Source organism: Schistocerca serialis, chromosome 1 (genome assembly GCF_023864345.2).
Source record: "Schistocerca serialis cubense isolate TAMUIC-IGC-003099 chromosome 1, iqSchSeri2.2, whole genome shotgun sequence".
Taxonomy (NCBI): Eukaryota; Metazoa; Arthropoda; class Insecta; order Orthoptera; family Acrididae; genus Schistocerca; species Schistocerca serialis.
The window spans coordinates 625,753,377-625,776,264 of NC_064638.1; positions in this window are offsets into that span (position 1 = coordinate 625,753,377).

Sequence of the window (22,888 nt, forward strand, 5' to 3'; positions counted from 1 at the left end):
TCGTGCGAAATTCCTTGCAATTGGGGTGTTAGGTCGTCAAAATACCGAGCTTATTGGAGGGCCCTGCCCACGATGCTACAAACGTTCCTAATTGGGGAGGGATCTGGCGACCTTGCCTGTCAAGATCGTGTTTGACAAGCACGAATACAAGCACTAGAAACTTTAGCCGTGTGCAGTTTATCTAGCTGAAACGTATACCCAGAATGTCTTGCCACCTAGGGGAACAAAACGGGCGTAGAATATTGTCGATGAACACCTGTGCTGTAAGGGTGCCGCGAATCCCAACCAAAGGAGTCCTGCTGTGAAACGAAATGGCACCCCGTACTCCTGGTTGTCAGGCCATATGGCGAGCGACAGTCGTGCTGGTATTCCACTGCTGTCCAGCATATTTCCAGACACGTCTTCGCTGGTTTAGGGACTCAGTTCGAAATGGCACTTATAACAGAAGAAAATTCTACTACCCTCAATGAGATGCCACCTCGAATGCGTCTGACACCATTGCAAACGGGCTTGTTGGTGTACAGAGGTCAATTGTAGTCGGCGCAAGGGGCACTGTGAGCTCAGCCCCCTTTCTGTCCCCACCCATTAATGGTCCTTGTGGTCATTGAAGTACTAGTCGCATCGATGTTAATGACGAATCCGGGGCTCTGAGTGCCTCTCTGACGATTTTTGGTTTTTCTAGGTCAACTGCTTCCTTAGGCCCGTTTCACACTGGGACACTGGTTACGGTCACCAGCGACGATCACCGGTAATTGTGATGAACACTCCTAGATCACCGGTGTCAACTGATTAGTTAGTGAAATGGACTCAAGCGAGGAGGAACTTTTGTTAGTACTTCTAAGCAAGAGCAGGAGGAGGAAGGTCCGCAGCTCGTGGTCGTGCGGTAGCGTTCTCGCTTCCCACGCCCGGATTCCCGGGTTCGATTCCCGGCGGTATCAGGGATTTTCTCTGCCTCGTGATGACTGGGTGTTGTGTGATGTCCTTAGGTTAGTTAGGTTTAAGTAGTTCTAAGTTCTAGGGGACTGATGACCATAGATGTTAAGTCCCATACTGGTCAGAGCCATTTGAACCATTTAGGAGGAGGAGGAGAAAAATGAGGACAAAACGTTCATTACATTTACATCCACTGCTACGAGATCGGCTGGAGAAAATATTGTTTTATACTCTTTATGTCGATCTGAGACAAGACGAGAAGAAGTTTTTTCAGTATTTTTCGAATGTCGAAAACTTCATCTGAGGAACTGTTAAGAGAAGTGAAAGAAGAAATCACAGGAATGGACAATAATATTTTAGCTGTTTTTTTTTTCGACCATAAGGCGAAGCGCTATAAGAATGATTAAAATGGCTCTGAGCACTATGGGACTAAACATCGGAGGTCATCAGTCCCCTAGAACTTAGAACTACTTAAACCTAACTAAACTGAGGACATTACACACATCCATGCCCGAGGCAGGATTCGAACCTGCGGCCGTAGCAGTCGCGCGGTTCCGGACTGAATCACCTGGAACCGCTCGGACACCGTGGCCGGCGGAGCACCTTAAGCGACGATAAGGCGCACACTTGATTTTGCTATCAAAATTTTGAAATAAGTATTTTCTTTAGATTTCTTCTTCATTCGCCCTGTAGGGGTAAGTTCATGGTTTCCACGCCCATCCATTTTTTCCCTCCTTATCGTATTAGGACTGCGTAAAGGTACACTTAATGCTGATAAATGCAAAAGAAAAGGGGTGAGGGATGTGTTGTGTTGGCAGAAGAGCCAACACCGTGTTACGAGAGGAGGCCGAAATGCAAGCGTTTTAGCTCACACAGGCTGGCGTGAGAAGGGAAGGACTATACTGACGTGAGGTCCGGAACATGACAAGGAATTAGAATTCAGAAAGCGGACGTAATTAGTTTGATACTTAACTTTAATCCATTAATGATGAACGTCACTCTTGGCGGTACATTATTCACAATATTATCTGTTCAGAATACATTCTTGAAGTAGTAACTGAATATGGCGCCTTGCTAGGTCGTAGCAAATGACGTAGTTGAAGGCTATGCTAAACTGTCGTCTCTGCAAATGAGAGCGTATGCAGACAGTGAACCATCGCTAGCAAAGTCGGCTGTACAAAAGGGGCGAGTGCTAGGGGGTCTCTCTAGACTAGACCTGCCGTATGGCGGCGCTCGGTCTGCAATCACTGATAGTGGCGACACGCGGGTCCGACGTATACTAACGGACCGCGGCCGATTTAAAGGCTACCACCTAGTAAGTGTGGTGTCTGGCGGTGACACCACAGGATGCAAATGTGCTTGTAGGTTACTGCCCTCCCAGCCTTTACAGACGTAGCAACTAAATTTCACTACTCTTTTATGATCCGAAAAATAAGGTATTAAATTTGAAAAAAGAACTGACAACAATTTTGGTTTTTCATCCATGCTCTTCTCATTGGAATCAGGCTCAAACTTCATTATAATTTCCTGCCAACAATTCGTTTTCACGACTTTGTTGCTATAGTCAATCGATTTTGACATCCCAAATAGCAGGACGACTTTCTGCTTCACTTATAAAGTCTTCCGTGTTAATCAAATCTAAACTCATGGCTACAATATGTACAGTATAATGAAGAATGAATGTTTCCCGTCACTGTCTCAAAAATGGCTGGCGTCTGTTGGCAAATCTGAAGCGCTGTGTCTGTGATCTGTGTCCCAGTGCGAACACTACAATTCAAACTAATGCATGTCCGGCGGTGACTGCCGTGAATACAGTGACCGTGTGCCTCACATGTGGCTAGGTCAGTCACTGCTCCGTCACAGTGACTCGGTGAGCCTGTGTAGTGTCCCGGTGTGAATGCTCCAGTTCAAACGAATGTATCTCTGTAGGTGACCGTCGCTGGTGACGATCACCAGTGTCCCAGTGCGAAACGGGCCTTACTGACGCTGTGTTCGGCCATGGTTCTACATCTACATCTACATCCATACTCCGCAAGCCACATGACGGTGTGTGTGGCGGAGGGTACCTTGAGTACCTCTATCAGTTCTCCTTTCTATTCCAGTCCCGCATTGTTCGTGGAAAGAAGGGTTGTCGGTATCCCTCTGTGTGGGCTCTAATCTCTCTGATTTTATCCTCATGGTCTCTTCGCGAGATATACGTAGGAGGGAGCAATATACTGCTAGACTCCTCGGTGAAGGTATGTTCTCGAAACTTCAACAAAAGCCCGTACCGAGCTACTGAGCGTCTCTCCTGCAGACTCTTCCACTGACGTTTATCTATCATCTCCGTAACGCTTTCGCGATTACTGGCTCTGAGCACTATGCGACTTAACTTCTGAGGTCATCAGTCGCCTAGAACTTAGAACTAATTAAACCTAACTAACCTAAGGACATCACACACATCCATGCCCGAGGTAGGATTCGAACCTGCGACCGTAGCGGTCGCTCGGTTCCAGACTGCAGCGCCCAGAACCGCACGGCCACTCCGTTTCGCGATTACTAAATGATCCTGTAACGAATCGCGCTGCTCTCAGTTGGATCTTCTCTATCTCTTCTATCAATCCTATCTGGTACGGATCCCACCCTGCTGAGCAGTATTCAAGCAGTGGGTGAACAAGTGTACTGTAACCTACTTCCTTTGTTTTCGGATTGCATTTCCTTAGGATTCTTCCAATGAATCTCAGTCTGGCATCTGCTTTACCGACGATCAACTTTCTCCCATTTCTGCCAACATCGTCCAGTAGTGACATCGCTTCTACTCAAATGTCGAGCGATTTGCCAATTACTTCAATCGCCCTCTTTAAGCTCAACAACATGTCCTCTTAGATGCTGATATCTTCTTGTATTGTTCATGTGCCTGTCTGCGAGGTGTAGTTACTGTCCAGCTGAGTACACGGAATCAAATTCGCAAAGACTTTATACCCTCTTTACTATCCTTGGCAGCCGCGCTGTGAAATTGCGCTACAGCTTCACACATTCATCCGTTGCCCGCCAAAGTTTACAAATTTGCATTTTTCGTCGATATTCGTATGAATATAACTTTGTGCCCCATTTTCGTGACTCCTTCATGGTGTATCCTTCTTTTTTTGTCTTTTTGCTGCGTTCTCCTTACCAAATATTCCTCAGTCAAGTCACAATCTTCGTTTGATGCCCCATGCGATCGTACTTTTGATAATAAGGGTGGCAGTCGTACCGAGTCAATTGCTTTTCTGAAATGAATACTGCATCTACCTGCCTGCTTGATCCATCGCTTTCCGTACATCATGTGAGGAAAGTGCGAGATGGATTTCACTTGATCGATGTTGGCGGAATTTATGCTGAGGGCGACAAGCAGGAAGTCATTCTGTTCGAGAAATCTCGTTACTTATGAGCTCATAATTTATAAAATTCTTCAACAAGATATGCGAAATACCCTCAGTGGAAGACCGTGTTTTATAATGTGCCAGCCCTGCTTTCCTTCCCAGTGTCAAACACTTCGACGTGCTGTGTTTGGGGTCTGTTCCACCAACAGGTCGAGAGCCAGTAATTGCTACCAATAAAATTAATGCTATTTCGCTAGCGACAGCCCACTCGGCCGACTGACACAAACAATTCCCCTTCTATTTAACACCCACATTGTCTGATAAATGAGCATAAGTATGGCCTCTTTACAGCAATCAAAATGATACCTTTGAAGTAAGGTGTCATAGAAATACAGTGAGTAGTGCTAGTATGGAGTTACAGAGACAGCATACACAGTGCAGTGACATGACCGCAACGTGACAGTGGAATAAAAAAACGTTTCAAATGGCTCTGAGCACTATGGGACTTAACATCTGAGGTCATCAGTCCCCTAGAATTAGAATTACTTAAACCTAACTAACCTAAGGACATCTCACACATCCATGCCCGAGGCAGGATTCGAACCTGCGACCGTAGCGTGACAGTGGAATAGCTATTTAATTAATCAGTAATATTGTTTCAAAAATTTTGTTTGATTATCCATTTAGAGAGCTAATAACTAAGGAAACAAAAGCATTAAGCATACAATCGAAACCTCAAGCCACCATCTCGTCATAAAAAGGAATAATATTACAAATAAGAATAAATATACTTCCTACAGACTTGGGAATGGAAAGAGTAGTTGATATAGAGAACGAGATGCACACTAGCCTATTGCAACATGCGTCTTGTTTTCCAGCCGTGCTTGCTGTAATGTCAGACGATCCTAGCTGCACGGACGCTGTCTCCTCCTAAATAAAATTAAACACACGAAATCAGTTCAAACAAAACTCTACCAAAGGAATGTTTCGTCTGAATGTGAGCTTAACACCTAGAATCAAGATTAGTGTTTGACGGCAACAAGGCTGTTACCTAAGGCGTTCAATTCAATATGAACTTCTTTTCTACGATGATAGTAGGTTTGGGCAAAGAACTGTGTTCTTAGGACTGTAAGAAAACTATAGCCACAAAACTATATTATTTTCCATTACCGACGTGAGGGGAGTGTACTTCAGGAGAATTTCCATTGCTTGTTCCTCAGCTCCAATTGAGAATTAATGTGGTTTATCGAAACCCTGAGCTTTAGCCACTGAGTTCGTCACTTGCATTGACGAGATTAATATGACCAGCATATGGGTCGTCCTCGTATTCATGGTATAAGTGCACATATTTGTATCGACGACTGAATACAAAGTACTGAACAACATTATATCAATATTTACTTCATTTGCAGACTAATAATGATGGGTATTATGAGCAGTATGTTTATAGGGTGGTTAGTACTTCGAAGTACACATGGCACAAGGAAACCACTAATGTGTTTTTTTCCATTGGCAGTACCTCAGGTACTGACGTATGGACACACATTTGCAATATGGATAGTCTGTACCGATGGGCGTAGTCCATTTCGTGGTGCAGTTAGGACTACATAAAAAATATCAGGTAGTAAGTTATGCGGTTTTTTTTGCCAGACGATTGCTGGACGCACAGAGAAAAACAACTAACACGTTGAAGTGGGTACATATTAATGTACCAATTATAGCACTATCTGTACCTATACCCCGAACATCGTGAGCACTCCAATGGACATGTGGCTAATGGCTTATTTTATCCATAAAAATTCAGTAGTTAAGTGATTTCTACTACAGAACAAGCATAGTCCCATAAAATATTCGTGGTAATAAATACAATTTAAGTCGCTGCGGCGGCGTTTACTGAACTTTATATTTTTATGAAGCAACTGTATTCTGTTCACAAATAAGGAATTGGTATGCAGACAAACCATGTAAGCCACTTGTCCGCCGGCACTGTTAACAGCAGTGGAAACGTTTTCCACAGTTATCTTCTTGTGGCGAAGGAACGCGTTTTTGCATTCCCCACGCACATCTGTAGGACCAAGTTAATGGCGCTGTCTGTTCCGCAGCCAACGGCAACCAGTCTAGTCGCAGGGCACACTTATCTCTCCAAAACACAGTTACTTAAAGGCGGCTCTTTGCCTCAACTGCCTACAGTGCTTACTACGTTACCGCAGCAATAAACAGTAACAGGTTCCCTTAAAAGTGAAAAGAAAAACAGCAAGCTCATTACGTGAAGAATGACTATTTTTCAGTTCAGCAATGTAGCACCGTTGCAGTTAATATACGTTGGATTACGACGATAAAATAGGTAAATGCAAATGTTGACATGATATTCGTGACTTCTCGTGCCGAACATTTGCATATTAAAAACATTTTCTCACTAGGCACCGAATGAAGGTGCGGGCATCAAAACAAATGAGACCTATTCGAGGTTCGGGACAGAACTCAGTTTTCCATGTGGCACTCAAGACTTCTTTTTTTCCGTACTCTTATTTAATAATTTGGAGAGACGCACGAAAAGATTCATTCACGAAGGTCGCATCAAATGCTTGCCTTCTTTTGCCAACTGAACAAATAACCAATCTTTTGTGACGTCGATTTCTGCGTAAAACTCAATCACACGATTGAATTACAGCGTGCTTCTCTTTACTTCTAGCAACAAGAACAGTCCTCCACAAAGCAAACGCAGTATTTCACTTGCGACAAGTAACTTTAGTCGTAATGTGTACAAAACAGATGAAAAAGGCACTATTGGCGAACGAACTATTGTAGTTCTTAAACATTTTTGTAATTTTACCCCATTTTCCTTAAGTGACACAATTGCTTAAATATTGCTGACTAAAAAGTAAACATTCTTCAAGAGTACTAAGTTCTATGGTTCAAATGGCTCTGAGCACTACGGGACTTAACATCTGAGGTCATCAGTCCCCTAGACTTAGAAATACTTAAACCTAACTAATGTAAGGACAGCACACACATCCATGCCCGAGGCAGGATTCGAACCTGCGACCGTAGCAGCCGCGTGGTTCCAGACTGAAGCGACTAGTACAGCTCTCCACAGCGGCCGGCCCCGTACCGAAGGGTTAAACCCTAATCTTCCTTCAGTCCTTCCTTCACCCTTCTAATTTTTCTAATGAAAAACACGCAGCCGTTGGGAGATCTACGTTATGCTCTAAGTGAAAGCCACACTTTTATGATTCTACAAAAAAACTGCAATTTTGGGCCTTTTAATGAAATAATTCATTTTACTTTGAGCGTTGATTTATGTACCGAAGAAAGAGGCGATTATACCACTTCACACCAGAAATGAAGCATTAATCGAAAAAATGGGGTGGAAACTTCTTATTCTGCAGCAAAAGCGATGGAGTCGCATACATCAGTAGCCAATGATTTCTAGAGTGCTAAGGGAATTCTACTTCTTCAGTACCTTATGAGGGGTAAAGACTATTTTTGCATGGGAAAACCAATAATTTCACCACAACGTCGAAAAATTTGCTCCTTGCTGTTATGATCAACCTGTAGAGGTTAAAAAATATATATTATTTTCTTTTGCGAAGGCTAAGAAAGTGTCTGAAAACGTATCTCAGAAGCGAAACTAATGCTGCAGATAAAGTCCACAGTTCGAGATCAGTCACCATAAAATTATTTGTTCTCGTATGATTCGGAAATTTAGCATCGTAGCAGACAGAATTCAGCTCTCTTTAACACCGTGAATTATTGTGTTTGCATCATCGGGGTGTAAGTTTGGATGTGCAGCCATTGGTTCCAACCGAGTCTCAGTAATTGACTGCAATAAAACTTTTTTCTCTTTTGATATCTTTGAGTGACCGCTAATTCTGTTACTTTCCAAGGGCTTAGTAATTTGTGCTGTTACGTGAAACAACATTCATTTTTATCACCTGACGCAAGACTATGAGGTATATCAACGGTAAGCAATAATGTTCCTGTAAGCGTACACGCTAAAGAGTGAGGTATAGCAGTTTTCATTTATATAAAAATCCTAGGAAATCTATCAGCAGACTACAATTTAGCGATCGTCAGGTCATTTTTCTTCGCAGAGTAACACAGTTGTGCTTCATTATTAGAATGGCCTCCCTTTCATTTGCCGACCTTGTTGTTCCAGTTAAGCACCTGACTTGTAATGTTTCTTGTGGTGTCCTACATTCAGAAATTATTTCTTCTTTTTTTCCTTGTCACAACTCCCGATGCCAGAATGCGTCTTATGTATTACACATACACTTCTGGAAATTGAACAAAGAACACATTGACACCGGTGTGTCAGACCCACCATACTTGCTCCGGACACTGCGAGAGGGCTGTACAAGCAATGATCACACGCACGGCACAGCGGACACACCAGGAACCGCGGTGTTGGCCGTCGAATGGCGCTAGCTGCGCAGCATTTGTGCACCGCCGCCGTCAGTGTCAGCCAGTTTGCCGTGGCATACGGAGCTCCATCGCAGTCTTTAACACTGGTAGCATGCCGCGACAGCGTGGACGTGAACCGTATGTGCAGTTGACGGACTTTGAGCGAGGGCGTATAGTGGGCATGCGGGAGGCCGGGTGGACGTACCGCCGAATTGCTCAACACGTGGGGCGTGAGGTCTCCACAGTACATCGATGTTGTCGCCAGTGGTCGGCGGAAGGTGCACGTGCCCGACGACCTGGGACCGGACCGCAGCGACGCACGGATGCACGCCAAGACCGTAGGATCCTACGCAGTGCCGTAGGGGACCGCACCGCCACTTCCCAGCAAATTAGGGACACTGTTGATCCTGGGGTATCGGCGAGGACCATTCGCAACCGTCTCCATGAAGCTGGGCTACGGTCCCGCACACCGTTAGGCCGTCTTCCGCTCACGCCCCAACATCGTGCAGCCCGTCTCCAGTGGTGTCGCGACAGGCGTGAATGGAGGGACGAATGGAGACGTGTCGTCTTCAGCGATGAGAGTCGCTTCTGTCTTGGTGCCAATGATGGTCGTATGCGTGTTTGGAGCCGTGCAGGTGAGCGCCACAATCAGGACTGTATACGACCGAGGCACACAGGGCCAACATCCGGTATCATGGTGTGGGGAGCGATCTCCTACACTGGCCGTACACCACTGGTGATCGTCGAGGGGACACTGAATAGTGCACGGTACATCCAAACCGTCATCGAACCCATCGTTCTACCATTCCTAGACCGGCAAGGGAACTTGCTGTTCGAACAGGACAATGCACGTCCGCATGTATCCCGTGCCACCCAACGTGCTCTAGAAGGTGTAAGTCAACTACCCTGGCCAGCAAGATCTCCGGATCTGTCCCCCATTGAGCATGTTTGGGACTGGATGAAGCGTCGTCTCACGCGGTCTGCACGTCCAGCACGAACGCTGGTCCAACTGAGGCGCCAGGTGGAAATGGCATGGCAAGCCGTTCCACAGGACTACATCCAGCATCTCTACGATCGTCTCCATGGGAGAATATGAGCCTGCATTGCTGCGAAAGGTGGATATACACTGTACTAGTGCCGACATTGTGCATGCTCTGTTGCCTGTGTCTATGTGCCTGTGGATCTGTCAGTGTGATCATGTGATGTATCTGACCCCAGGAATGTGTCAATAAAGTTTCCTCTTCCTGGGACAATGAATTCACGGTGTTCTTATTTCAATTTCCAGGAGTGTACAACGAATTTTCAAGCATCTAGCGGGGAAGAACAATAATAAACAGTATAATGCAAAAATGCATGACATGTGGCGACCGTGTAACAATGCTGCCTCTGTGTACATTCACTTCTAAGAAAACGATAGTTTATGAGCTTTCCGCCTGCATTAACTGTAGTTTTTATGATTGCGTTTGCTTTCACACAAAAACTGTACAAGTAAAATTCCAAACAATGACTGATACTCACTAAACTAAAGTTCCAACACACATCACTTTCTCCTAATTGGTTTACTTAGAGCAACAAGCTGTGTATCATATTACCTTCTGAAGCGCGTGTTTCATCTTGAAATGCAGACTCTATTCTGTATTTCATATGAGAGATCGTTTTACGTAAAAAATAAATAAATAAATAAAAAAACCGCAGGAAGAGTACTGCCTGAAGTCCGATCAATATAGTTGTCACTATACACTGAGTGCTGTACAAGCTCAGAAGAGCTGACGTAAGAAGCGACCCTACATTCGCTTGAAGTGATTCTGAGTAACCACGAGAAGCATTAAGCAGGATGGGCGAGCAGGGATTTTTGTCTCATTTGTTCCGGATGTGTTTCCAGTGAATTAATGCCGATGCTCAGTATTCCGTGCGTTTTATCTTAGAATGCCGCAAACGGGCAATAGACGTAGTAGTAAACATTAATTTTCATATTCATTTTTGTTACTACGCATTACACAAGTTCTCTATTACTTTCCATCTGAAATGCGAAATATATGACGCAAGAGGCGTAAAAAATAAGACCCGGTATTGCGGTATCTCTCTCCAGTCGTGCATATTTGGCAAAAATGTCCGCTCAATGAGCTCTATCAGCCTGCTTAGTGACCATGCGTCGAAATCTGTATTGGGGATAGTTACAATGTTGTTCTGTATATAGCATAGAGCTTTATTGATTCTCGTTGTTTCTGTCTGACAGCGACTGACTGGAACGAGCGTAGTTGATAACACTTAAAGAGCTATTTTTCATTATGCATGCGATGCAGGATATTCACTTCACGGCAAAAATAAATATATCTGCCAGTTATGGACAGAACTTTTGAATATCCAGGTCCACTACCTGACGGAACATGTACTCCCTACACAGTCTGACACGTCAATGTTGGTCCTCATACACGTTTACTGGCTTCTTCCAGAATACGTAATTATAAGTTTTGAATAGGCTGTCACACTCCAACAAAACTTTTCCATTTATATTTTGTGCAAATAGCGCCCCACAACTTGTAAATATTTGAAGCAAGTCATACTTCAGAACTACTAACAGTTGTGACGACATAAACCATTACTCGCTGCCAGTTCCAATCGACCGATCTACATCGGGTAACATAAAATCATTTGCATCAGACAGTGTATCAAACAGTAAGAATGATACCTATAGGTTTATGTAAATAATTTTGTTACCTGATGACGGTCCGTTAAGCAAAACTGATAGTGCAAACATGTTTATCTCGTCAGCAGCTGTGGTGGTTGACAGATATTTTTTCCTGTTGTTTCGAAAAAAGGAAGTAAATTTATGCACGTCAGAACAAAAAATACAGAACCAATCTCGCAACGGACTCCAGCTTATAATCTTGACCCAACAAATAACGTCGAGTTTCAAATGGTTCAAATGGCTCTGAGCACTATGGGACTTAACATCTGAGGTCATCAGTCCCCTAGAACGTAGAACTAATAAAACCTAACTAACCTAAGGACATCACACACATCCATGCCCGAGGCAGGATTCGAACCTGCGACGGTAGCGGTCGCGCGGTTCCAGACTGATGCGCCTAGAACCGCTCGGCCATCTCGGCCGGCCGTTGAGTTTCACTAATGGATTCTGAAGATACGGCCATTTATATGTACCAGGTAGTGTTAGTACTCGGTTTTTTCCTGCATGCGACCGAACCGTCATACTTTTCTGTGACCAGCCCACCAACTAAGGATAATCTATCTACATGCTCTAAAACTAATCGAACATCTGAAAGGTCGTTATAACTGTCACAGAAAAGAAAGGGAAAGATTATTCAGCAGTTGTTTCTGACCTGCCTATACGACTTCCCTAAGACAGAAATAACTGGAAAATGAACTCACGAGTAACAGCATCGCACCGTACACTTAAGCACGCGAGGTTCTGCCAACACTTACACCGACTTAGTACGGCTTCATGGTAGGAGGGCAGTGAGTTAGTGTGAACAGCTAAGTAATAGGGTTGTTCTCACCAGAACCGACAGCAAACCAACACCAACAACAAATACAACAACAATAGTTTAGGTGACTTTGCAAGCAGTGGGTGAAAAGGTAGAGAAATTTTATGAGTATATTTAAAGAAAAGTTCATTATGAAAATGGGAAATGATAATGTAGTAACAATGAGGGATTTTAATACGGTAGTAGGGGAATATATAGAATAAAGTCTTACGGAAGAATATGGGCTTGTTAGGACAGAGAGAGAAAGAGTAAGTGAGTTATGCAGTAAATTTCAGTCAGTAACAGACAATACATTGTTTAAATGTTGCAAGAGGAGGACATATACTTCGGAAACAACTGAGAATACGAGAAGATTCTGGCTAGAATACATCGTGGCCAGGCAGAAATCAAGTATTGGACTGTAGGGCGTACGCAGGAGCAGACATAGACTCAGATCACAATTTAGTAATTACTAAGAGTAGCCTCTAAGTTCAACAGACTCATCCTGAAGAACCAATGAGCAAAGAAGTAGGACACTGAAGTACTGTAAAATTGTGCAAGATGCTCTAAATAATGATAAAAAGGTGAGGTGTATGGAAAGATGTGTAATACACAACAAAAACTTTGCTTACCTCATTTAAAGTGAGTACAAAATGCGGGACACCTTGACTGGAATGAATAGTCAAATGAGCGCACACTTTGAACTGACACTAAACCGAAGATAAGTGAAAGTAATCTGGAGTAGTAGAAATGAGATTGCTGATAAAGTTAACATCAAAATAATGGTCTACGAAGTAGAGCAAGTTAAACAATTATTCTACGTTGGAAACAAAATAACGTATGGCAGACGAAGCAATCAGAAAATAAAAAGCTGACTAATACAACAATAGGAGGCAATCTCATAAAAAGAAGTCCACTAGTATCGAACACTGGCATTAGTCTGAGAAAGATATTTTTCAGAACGTACGTTTGAAGTGCAGCAGTGTACGAACAGTTGGGGAACCGACAAAGAAGGGACTGTAAGCGTTTTAAATGTGGTGCTACAGACGAATGTTGTAAATTAGGTGGACTTGCAAGATAAGAAATGAAGAGGTTCTCCGCAGAATCGGCGAAGAAAGAAACATATGAGAAGCACTGACCGAGAAGAAAGGACAGGATGATAGGACATGTACTAAGTAAGATATCAGGAAATAAATTCCATCCTATTAGTGGGGGCCGTAGAGGATACAATCTGTAGGGGAAGCCAGAAATTTGAATACATGCAACAAATAATTGAAGACAGCTACTTTGAAATTAAAGAATTGGCACAAGAGTGAACTTCGTGACAGGTCGCATGAGACCAGTGAGAAGACTAAAAAAGGAAAAAAAAGACGCGGTGAATGAATGTATGAGCTATATCCAGAGGTCAACAACTGAAAATAAGAAATAAAGTACCTTCGAAAGGCATGTCAAAGTTTATATGCTCGTCTAGATGGATGCCATTACAAGCGATGCATTAAAGACGCTTGGATATGGCCGGTAGGAAAACATTGGCCGTATACTTGTTTAATGTTATTCGTGGAAACTGCTTAAGCCCAAACCTGGATGCCCTAAAAACGAACACTATTCCTCTCGAATACAGTCCCAGAGCTTCAACCTCAGAGTAACCTCTAACAAGACGGGTGGATACACCGACATCTCGTATCAGATTGTGACCGATTTTCTACCCAGTACAACAGTCCTACAGTCAGCAATGACTCACTGAATGAGCAGATTGTCTCCACTACATCTTCCCTCCAGTGTCACAGTTACTGCTTCCTGCGTACAGGGCCCGTCGGTTAAAAGAAAGTATTCAGAGTCCGTCGCAGCTTTGGGAAAGCGTATGCATAATTAATGGTGCAGAGCAGCTGCTCGGCGAGGCTTGAGTAAACTGTGCATGCAGAATGATATTCGAATCCCGGTTCCTCTAAGCAACGGAGATTGTCTCCACCAAGGACGAGTTCCGCTGTTGCACCGGCATTCGCTCGAAAGACACGGAGCACACCAGACAAAAAATTAGCCATCCTCAACACGCAGCACTCTGATACCGTGTAACGCCGTCTCTAGCATTGGTAATTGTCTCAATTCGCCTAGGTAGGGAATCCACAAGTTTCTTCAGGCATACCAAGTTCAACAAAAAACTACTCATTGGTGAATAGATCACGTAGAGCAGTCGAACTACATATGTGTTGATTGCTACTTTTCGATCGCTGTTCCAAATAGTGGCATACATTTCTGTGGGATAAATATCGGGTATTTTAGTGAGTCAATTGAGGTGTGATACGGTCCCCGAATATTCGCCAAATCAGGAAATGATTCGTGCAGGCCTCTGTGCAAGGTCGTTGCCCTCTTGGAAGACAAGAGTTTTCACAGAATGCTTACCACGATAGTGTACATGTAAGGAGAGCACTTGGTCACAGAATACGTTGAGGTAAACCAGCGTTGAGGTTGAGCCAGCGGAAAAAAGTGAGAGGTGAAGATGCTCACAGTAACCAGAATGAGTAAGTCCAAGTCATTGTACAAAATAGTGTGGACCCACTTCCAGCCTGAAGTGTACTCTCCACACAATGTAATTCAAACACTTATCAGTGCATTCGACGCCTTGCATCAATTTAGAAAAGGCAGAACCACCTTCAGTGAGTTACTGTCCTGTTTCTGGTTGTTTGGCTCACTTTATGAGTCGCTATGAACAATAATCTTTTCGAAGGTACTCAACTTCAAATGTCACTGCTTGCTGTTCCCTTAGCAACGTTAGCTCGGAAACTGGTTGGAATGAACTGCCATTCAATGATGGCAGCTAATACTGTTCGGCTTCAATTCTTTTTTCGGTGAAAAGGCGTGACACACCTTCCCGGTTGCGCGTGTTTTTCAAACCACTGTTCCTACGCCGCATTACATAGCTCCGAGCGGTACGCAATTCCTTGTAGCACTTTGACAGTCTGTGTTAATACGAATGAAGAGAAAGACATTAGGAGTTAAATGTCGATGCATGCAATCTAAGATAGCCTGGATATGTTCCTGAGGCATTACCCTCCACACGATTTGTAAGTTAGTTATCATAATGCATATCCCCCTGTTGTGGCGTAATGAGTTGAGCTACTGAATCACAGTAGTGTTATACACCATGGTAGTATACTACAAATCATCCAAGTTCTACCTTGGCAGCTCCTCGAAGGCGAACCACCTGTGATGATCAATAGACTGCCAACTAGGGGGAAATGCTGGGCGAGTTGCGGCAAACACAGAAGCTATTTCAGCACAGAGGAACGACCATTATGACATCATGGAAGCCGAGAAATACAGTCATACTAGTGACAGAGCAGAGTTTCGTAAGGAAAATTAGATACAACGCAATGATAAGTATTCAGGTGTCGAGCCAGTGGAAAAAAGTGAGAGGTGAAGATGCAAATGTCTGTAGTTACTAGCAGAGCTGATAGCGACGTAAAACCAGGACACATGATGTCTTAACCATCCCCTCCACCGCAGAGCGCATGGGAGGCGTCACCCTTCTTGACAAATGTCATTGCTGACTACTGTGCTGATACCTGACTGCCCCGGGGTGTAGTCTCATCCCTTGTGTCAGTTGCAGCTATCCAGTGAGAGGGGAGGCTGCTGAGGTCAATCCTTGGCATACCCAGCTGTCTTCGTCTATGGAACCACGAGTCCGGCTGGAAGAATGTTGCTGCTGACAAGTTCTGAGGCAACACTGATAGGGTATGGAGGCTGCCACCATTCTGCAGGCCTGCTGGAGACCTCTACTACGAGGCCTGGACGCTGTCAGTCGTCTACCTTTCAGAGGAGATCACTGCAGTTGTTCATCGGTTCCTGTGGCAGACACCGATGCTGCTTGCTCCTGTCTCCTAAATGGGATCTGAGAGGTGACCCTGTGTGCCAGGCACTTCTTAAGGTGGACCTGGACAGAGACTCCTGAATGCAATCTTCGACGTCAACAAAAGAACTTTAAAGATCGATACATAGAGCTGGGGACCGCATGATTTCGCTGCTCTATAGCTGCCCCATGAGGTAAGAGCTGCCACCTGACGCTTCGCTGTACTGGCAGAACTGTGAGTCGAGCATTTGCTGGCATTTCACTACTGTCGAGGAGCTGCTCCGCCGGCCTGGCTGTGGTGCCAGCACTTTGGAAGACATCCCTGTATTAATGCTTAATAAGTGTGTTATTGTGCTCTCTTCTGAGGGCTGTTGGAGTCGGGCATCGAACTTCCATTGTAGGGTTTGAAATTTTCGTCTCGACACATTTTACGATCGATTAGGTAGCTTACTTGAGCTATTATATTTCTGCTGCTGCCTCTCAAAGGACCAAGAGGGAGACGCTTGAAGACGTCCTTACTGAGAACAACTGAGGCGCCATTGTCCATACTGAGAATAATCTACTCAATACACCAGCTGATGAAAAGTATCTGGGCACCTATTAGTGGACATTACTACGTTGTGTGTCCACCCTTCGCCTTTATGAGAATTTGAACTTCGCTGGGGAAAATTTCAATGAAGTATCTGAATGTCTGAGCAGGAATGGCGGCCCGTTCTTCCTCAACAGCCGAAACCAGAGATGGTGTTGGACGCTGGGACCGAAGGCGACGTCCTAGCCCATCCCAGAGGTGTTTTATTAGAGTTAGGTGAGAGCTCTGTGCAGTGCAGCCCATTTGAGGAATGTTATTGTCCACAGACCATCGCCTCACGGATGCTACTTCATCATACGATACATCATTGTGGTGATACATATAATCATCGTCTCCGATCTGTCCCTGCACGCCATACATAAAGCTGTAAAATAAGTGAAATCCCTGGACTAGCAGGACGGGGCGGATGCGGTAATATTTGTGGAAAGGGGCCAAAATAAGTTACTGTCAGTTGCACTCAACATATAAACTTTATTTCTTAAAACACACAATCACACAAGCAAGAATCAAGACTCTCAAGGTTTTAACGAAAGACCTCCTTTGATTTAATTTAGATTGGCTGAAGGCCACATCGAAAATCCGAGGCACAAGGCCTAAACAAGAAATTGAGGTACAGGAGTTCTTCTGGAGGTTTCACTTCCGTAGAAAAAAATTTTTGTCTTCAATATAAATAGGCTAAAAGCCTTAGCACAAATTTTTTTCCATATAACTCGGCTGAAGGCGTCACATAATCAAAAACAGTGTCACGGGTTAAGGCCGAGACAAAGATTTTCAATGTTTAATCTAAATAGGCTGAAAACTCGGCTGAAGGCCGCATATCAACAAAACAGACCATTGACTAGGAACCTCTTTCTGTTGGAGAATCACTACAATAGTGATTCTCCAACAGAAAGAGGTTCCTACTCAATGGTCTGAAGATGACCACAGTAGTGGTCGAAACCGGTCACCTTGATAAATAAATCGTGATCAAGGCTGTTTTTAATAGTAAATATTTATAAGACATTGATCACTGCCTTTCCCGTAACGCATTCAAAAATAAAACAATTTAATGGCTTAAGGCCTAGGAAGAAGAGCTTTCAATTTGAAAAGGCTGAATGCCTTATATTAAAATAATTCGTGTAAAACTCGGCTGAAGGCCTCACACTAAGGAATAACAATCTTATGACTTAGGGGCAAGACAAGGACTTTGAATTTTTAATTTAAGAGAGATTAAAACTCGGCTGAAGGCCACAAACCATGCAGAAAACAATTTTGCAGCTTAAGGCCTAAAGGGAAGAGCTTCTAAATTTCAACTAAAATAGGCTAAAGGCTTAACCCTAAAATGATTCACACAACTCTCGGCTGAAGGCCACATACGGAATCCTAAGAATCTCATGGCTTAAAGGCCAGACAAAGAAATTTCTAGTTTTTAAGCTGGAAAACTCGGCTAAAGGCCACATAAAAACTAGAAAATATTTTTTACGGCTTATGGCCTAAACAAAATTTATCAAATTTTGTTTTGAAAAGGCTGAAAACTCGGCTGAAGGACACTTACCGACTTGAAACCAATTTACAGCTTAAGGCCTAAGAAGAAAAGCCTTGCAATTTTAATACGTTCAAACTTGGCTGAAGGCCACACAGAGTACTTAAGACTAAAAGGAAATCACTATATCAAACAGAAGGAGCGGCGCTTAGAAGGTTCCAAGGATCGGCCTGGAAAGGTAACACTAACGCACGTTTAGGTGAGACAGGCAGCCAGACCGACAACCTCTTAATTGGAAGGCAATCCAACCGAAAGCCAGCCGACAAACCAACCAACAAGATCAGTTCTGCTCCACCCAACCAGCAAAACGACAACAAGATGTCAATAGCACAACGTTCTGGATACTGGTTCGCAATCCAGCCAAGTGAGAATAAACGGCCAAAACTACCAACAACACCTCAGCTGTCGAATTACACGCCGTGCTGGACAGCGTCAACATGACGAGGAAAATACACTGCCAAAACTATGTCAACGACCAGGGCAGGTCACCGGAATGTCAACAGCCTCAAGGCAGAAGATACCACTGATACACTTCATTAATGAAGGAATGACTTGAATTAAATTAAAGTAAACACCACACAGAAAGATGGCTGCAATTCTAGCCGTCTTCAATGCATACACGTTGTTGCTCGCAGGAATCTCCCAGAAAGCGACAACCAGGATCAAACGAAGAGATGTGACAGCAGTTGAGGCTTGATAGTAGGTTAAGTAAGCGCTCAACTTTAGTGTCCAGGTTCGGTAGGCGGCGAACTTCATAACCGTCGCAAGAAGCGCCTCACAACTCCAACCGCGCGTACACGCCGGCAGCGGCTCTGGCCTGACTCCGCGCAGCGGAGACTTCCTCGCTGCTCTGCCCCAACCGACCGACCGCCACACACACAGCACACCCTGAAAATATATTCGCCACACCAAAGATAGTACAGCAATACTAGTATCGATACATGCTGCTGCTGCCACTCACAGAGAGAAGACAGCAACGTGATGGCGGTAAGCGAAGAAGAAATAAGACACCACTGGACTGCAACCAATGATAAAAAAAACAAAGCATGACGCGAACCAGCCACGGCTCAATAAGTTCATATCCTTCTGCATTCAGCCTAAAGTGCAATAATGGGACCACACTGTAACTATTAAAAGCACCTCCTCCCCTATACAACCTCCTCTGCACTTCGCTGTTGGTACTAAACATGACAGTAGGTAACATTCTCTAGGCCTTCGCCAGACCCAAACCCACGCAACAGACTGACACAGTGCAGAGCGTGAGTCATCCATTCAAGTCACCCGTTTCAAGTCATACACTGTCCAGTGGCATTGCTCTTTACACCACCTTAACACTGACAACCGAAGTTTGTGGCTCATGAGGAACGGTTAGACCATTGCACCCCATTACTTTTAACTCCCTATGCACACCACCTTGTAGCTTGGCTGAAGCTAACACTTTGAAACACGAGTGATACATTCCCCTGATTTCATGAGATTTATTTGATAGTCACTCTCCGCAAGGCACGACAGTACCTGTCCGTCAGTGCATCAGGTCTGCCTGATCTTACTGTAACTGCGGCTGTCCCATCGCGTTTCGACATCATAGTCACATCACGAACAGTCTGCTTGGGTAGTTTGATAAGGGTTGAAGTGTCCCTCATAGATTTGTTACTCGGGTGGCAACCAATGAGTAGTCGACGTTAGAAGCCGCTGAGGTCTCCTGACTGCTGTCACTGCTGTCACTGCTGTCCAGTGGCTTCGCTCACAATAATACTGCATTCCCTGTTTTATACTAGTGGGTCAGCCTCTAGTGACGCCACTCCACAATACATAAGGCTGTCAATACACTTTTGATCATTTAGTGTATTTGTAAAGAAATTACGTCCTATGGGGGTGAGCTAATACAAAATTTTGCACTCCCCTATAATATTTAGCATAACTGTTTGTCCAGCGTCAGCGTCGGAGGAGTCAGTCAGCCGAAAAACCATCGAGATAGAAAGACTGTATAAGTAAAATGTTAGTACCGAGAGTCCACTAAACAACAAAGCAAAGCAACATTGTTTACTAGAGGGCTAGGACGAATACGTTGTCGACCAAGCACATCCCATTACCAAATGGGCGATATCACAGACGAACGAGCAGACTAGTGAAAAGTACCCGTCGTTCTTTGAGAAAGACTTGTGCATTCCTCGCCTCCCTTGGTGCAGCGTTGTCCTGCTGTAATATGGCAAGAGGAGTGCCCGGGAACAAGGACAGTATAGAAACATCTCTTATAGAAAGACCCAAAGACCCGTGTTGGCATTGTCGTCAACGGGTAGGAGTGCTTAGGGGCGGAGTACAAGTTCATTGCATTCACTTCCTTTTATTTAGGGAAGGTACGGTAAACGTAAATTCAGGTGGTCGGATGGGAATTTGAATCCAGCTTCTCCAGCATGAGGTTCGCTGTGGTAACTATTACGCCAGACAGCTTGTGAACAATAAACAGACGTCAGACTGCATCATCTCAATAGAATCTGCCACCTCCATCACAGTAGCACAGGCTAGATCCGGACCAGATCGAAAACGCTATGACTTGAAAGTCAGCACTTTAATTCGAATGTCAGCACCTCAACCTGCTGCGGAGATGGTGCCAGGCTGAAGCATTAGTGATACTATGTGATCCTATCCGTTACAGCCATTCTGTGATGGCGTTGTGTGACACACTGTCCCTCTTCTACCCACAGGTTACTAAGTTGCCAGTTTGTGCACGATGACGTACATATGTACTGGTTCTTGCACCACCATTTCCACTTAGTTTAGAGCTCTTCGCTGAAATACTCGTACAACAGACGCCTCTGCGATGCGTAACTGTAGGCTCTTGCTCCGTAAGCTCGGTAACTTACCACTTTTACGCTTGCTTTTGTTCATACAGGCAATTATATTTAAGTGATGCAGTTTTCACATATGTTATTGTAAAATCTATGTACCAATGGTGACATCATAGGACCACATAGCAAGCCGCGATCAATAACGCAAAGCATGCAGTGTTTGAATCAATCGAAAATGGACTGAAATATCGAAACTGGTTTTAAAGTTGAAATAATAATGACAAAACCCGTCTTCTATAGAAAATGATTCAGTGAGACCTGGTCAAATTACAAAATGCAATCTATTTTACTCATTACAGTTCATTACTTTTACTTTATAGAAATATTCTGCCATGGGGATCTGCGCTTAATGTGATAGTCATTTTTCACATTTTTTCCATAGACTACTATCGATTACTTGCGCTTAATGTGACAGTCATTTTTCTTTTTTCCGTAGACTACTATCGATTACTAGCCTCTGGGTTGTATCTGATGTTATATCTGAAGCAAGAGTGAACTAAATTGCGACACCTTCGCGCGCGTGCGTGTGTGTGTGTGTGTGTGTGTGTGTGTGTGTGTGTGTGTGTGTGTGTGTGTGTGTGTGTGCGAGGAAAGAGAGAGAGAGGGGGGGGGAGGGGGGGGAGAGAGGGTCAGCAATGGAACAGTTCAGCTGTTAGCCGGAAGCGGCCTAAGTGCCAAAAAAAGTGTCCAATAGGCATACATCTCTACTGCAAGTAAAGCGCTCCTCGGCATGTAGTGCCACACTGTAACAAATACATTAATGTAAACGATGGATCATCTTACAATGATTAACTTGGACATTACGTTAGGCAAGACTCACCGGAGGAGAAACACCCCTCTGAAGATGTCCAGCGAAGCACTGGACGAAACGTTAGGAGCTGAAGAGTTTCGTGGACCACGACCTTACATCCCGCAAGGTTTACCAGAAGATATGTCATCCGGTCGTGAAAGCCTTCATACTATGATTACGTAAGGACTTCCGTCGATTGAAAGTGTTCGATTTGAGAGTACTGTATCTCACAATAGCACTCGAGTCCAGGACATTAAAACAACGATACTACTTAAAGCAATGTGCAGTTTTAAATAGAATAGTACGCACAAACTTTTAAACCATCGTGAAACTTAATTTATGCTTGCTGTTATACTTCTCGTTCATCTTCCTTTTCTATATGATTAGATCTCGGGAGCATTTGTTATCATGATTCAAGCTGCTCAATCTATTCTTTTCTGTGCAATCTTTCTCCAATTACCCAACACTCCACTCCTTTGTAAGTCTTCTTTCAATCCGTCTACCCATCTGTTCCTTGGTCTTTGCAGGGGTCATCTGCTACCTGATAATGTGTCCCTGCAACCTTAGGTCACTGTTAGTTTCTTATTCTAACCAAATGTCCTACCCATTCTAGGATCCCAACTGACACTACAATGTTGGGCTGCTGGTACAGATCCTGTAGCTCTAATTTGTGCACAGTTCTCGTCTCCATGGATTTTCTAATGGGTTCTGAGCTTTCCCCTGAGGACCTATCACTCAAAAGTGTGGAGTTGTTTCAGTTCTTGCTTTATTGTGCTCTAAATCCGACACCCGTAAATTACAAAAAAGAGTAAAGCGGATTGGCTTGACTTCTCAAGAAACACGGAGCTTTGCAGTTTCCTGAGATACCACCTGCTTGTGCTCACTTGATATTTTCTGTGGATAGTTTCTAAATTATTAATGTGTGGCTTGGCTATAGATATCGAAAAGACAGGCATAATGTGGAGAGAAACTACAACAAGAAAGGTTTTTTAGGCCCGATACCTTGAATCAAAAGTCTGCTTCAAACAAACAGCTGCTCTCAGTTAACTGAATCGCACAGTAATAATAATACTGTGGCATGTTAATCGTCGTGCTCAGTGACACGCGGAACGAATTTATCAAACTCCC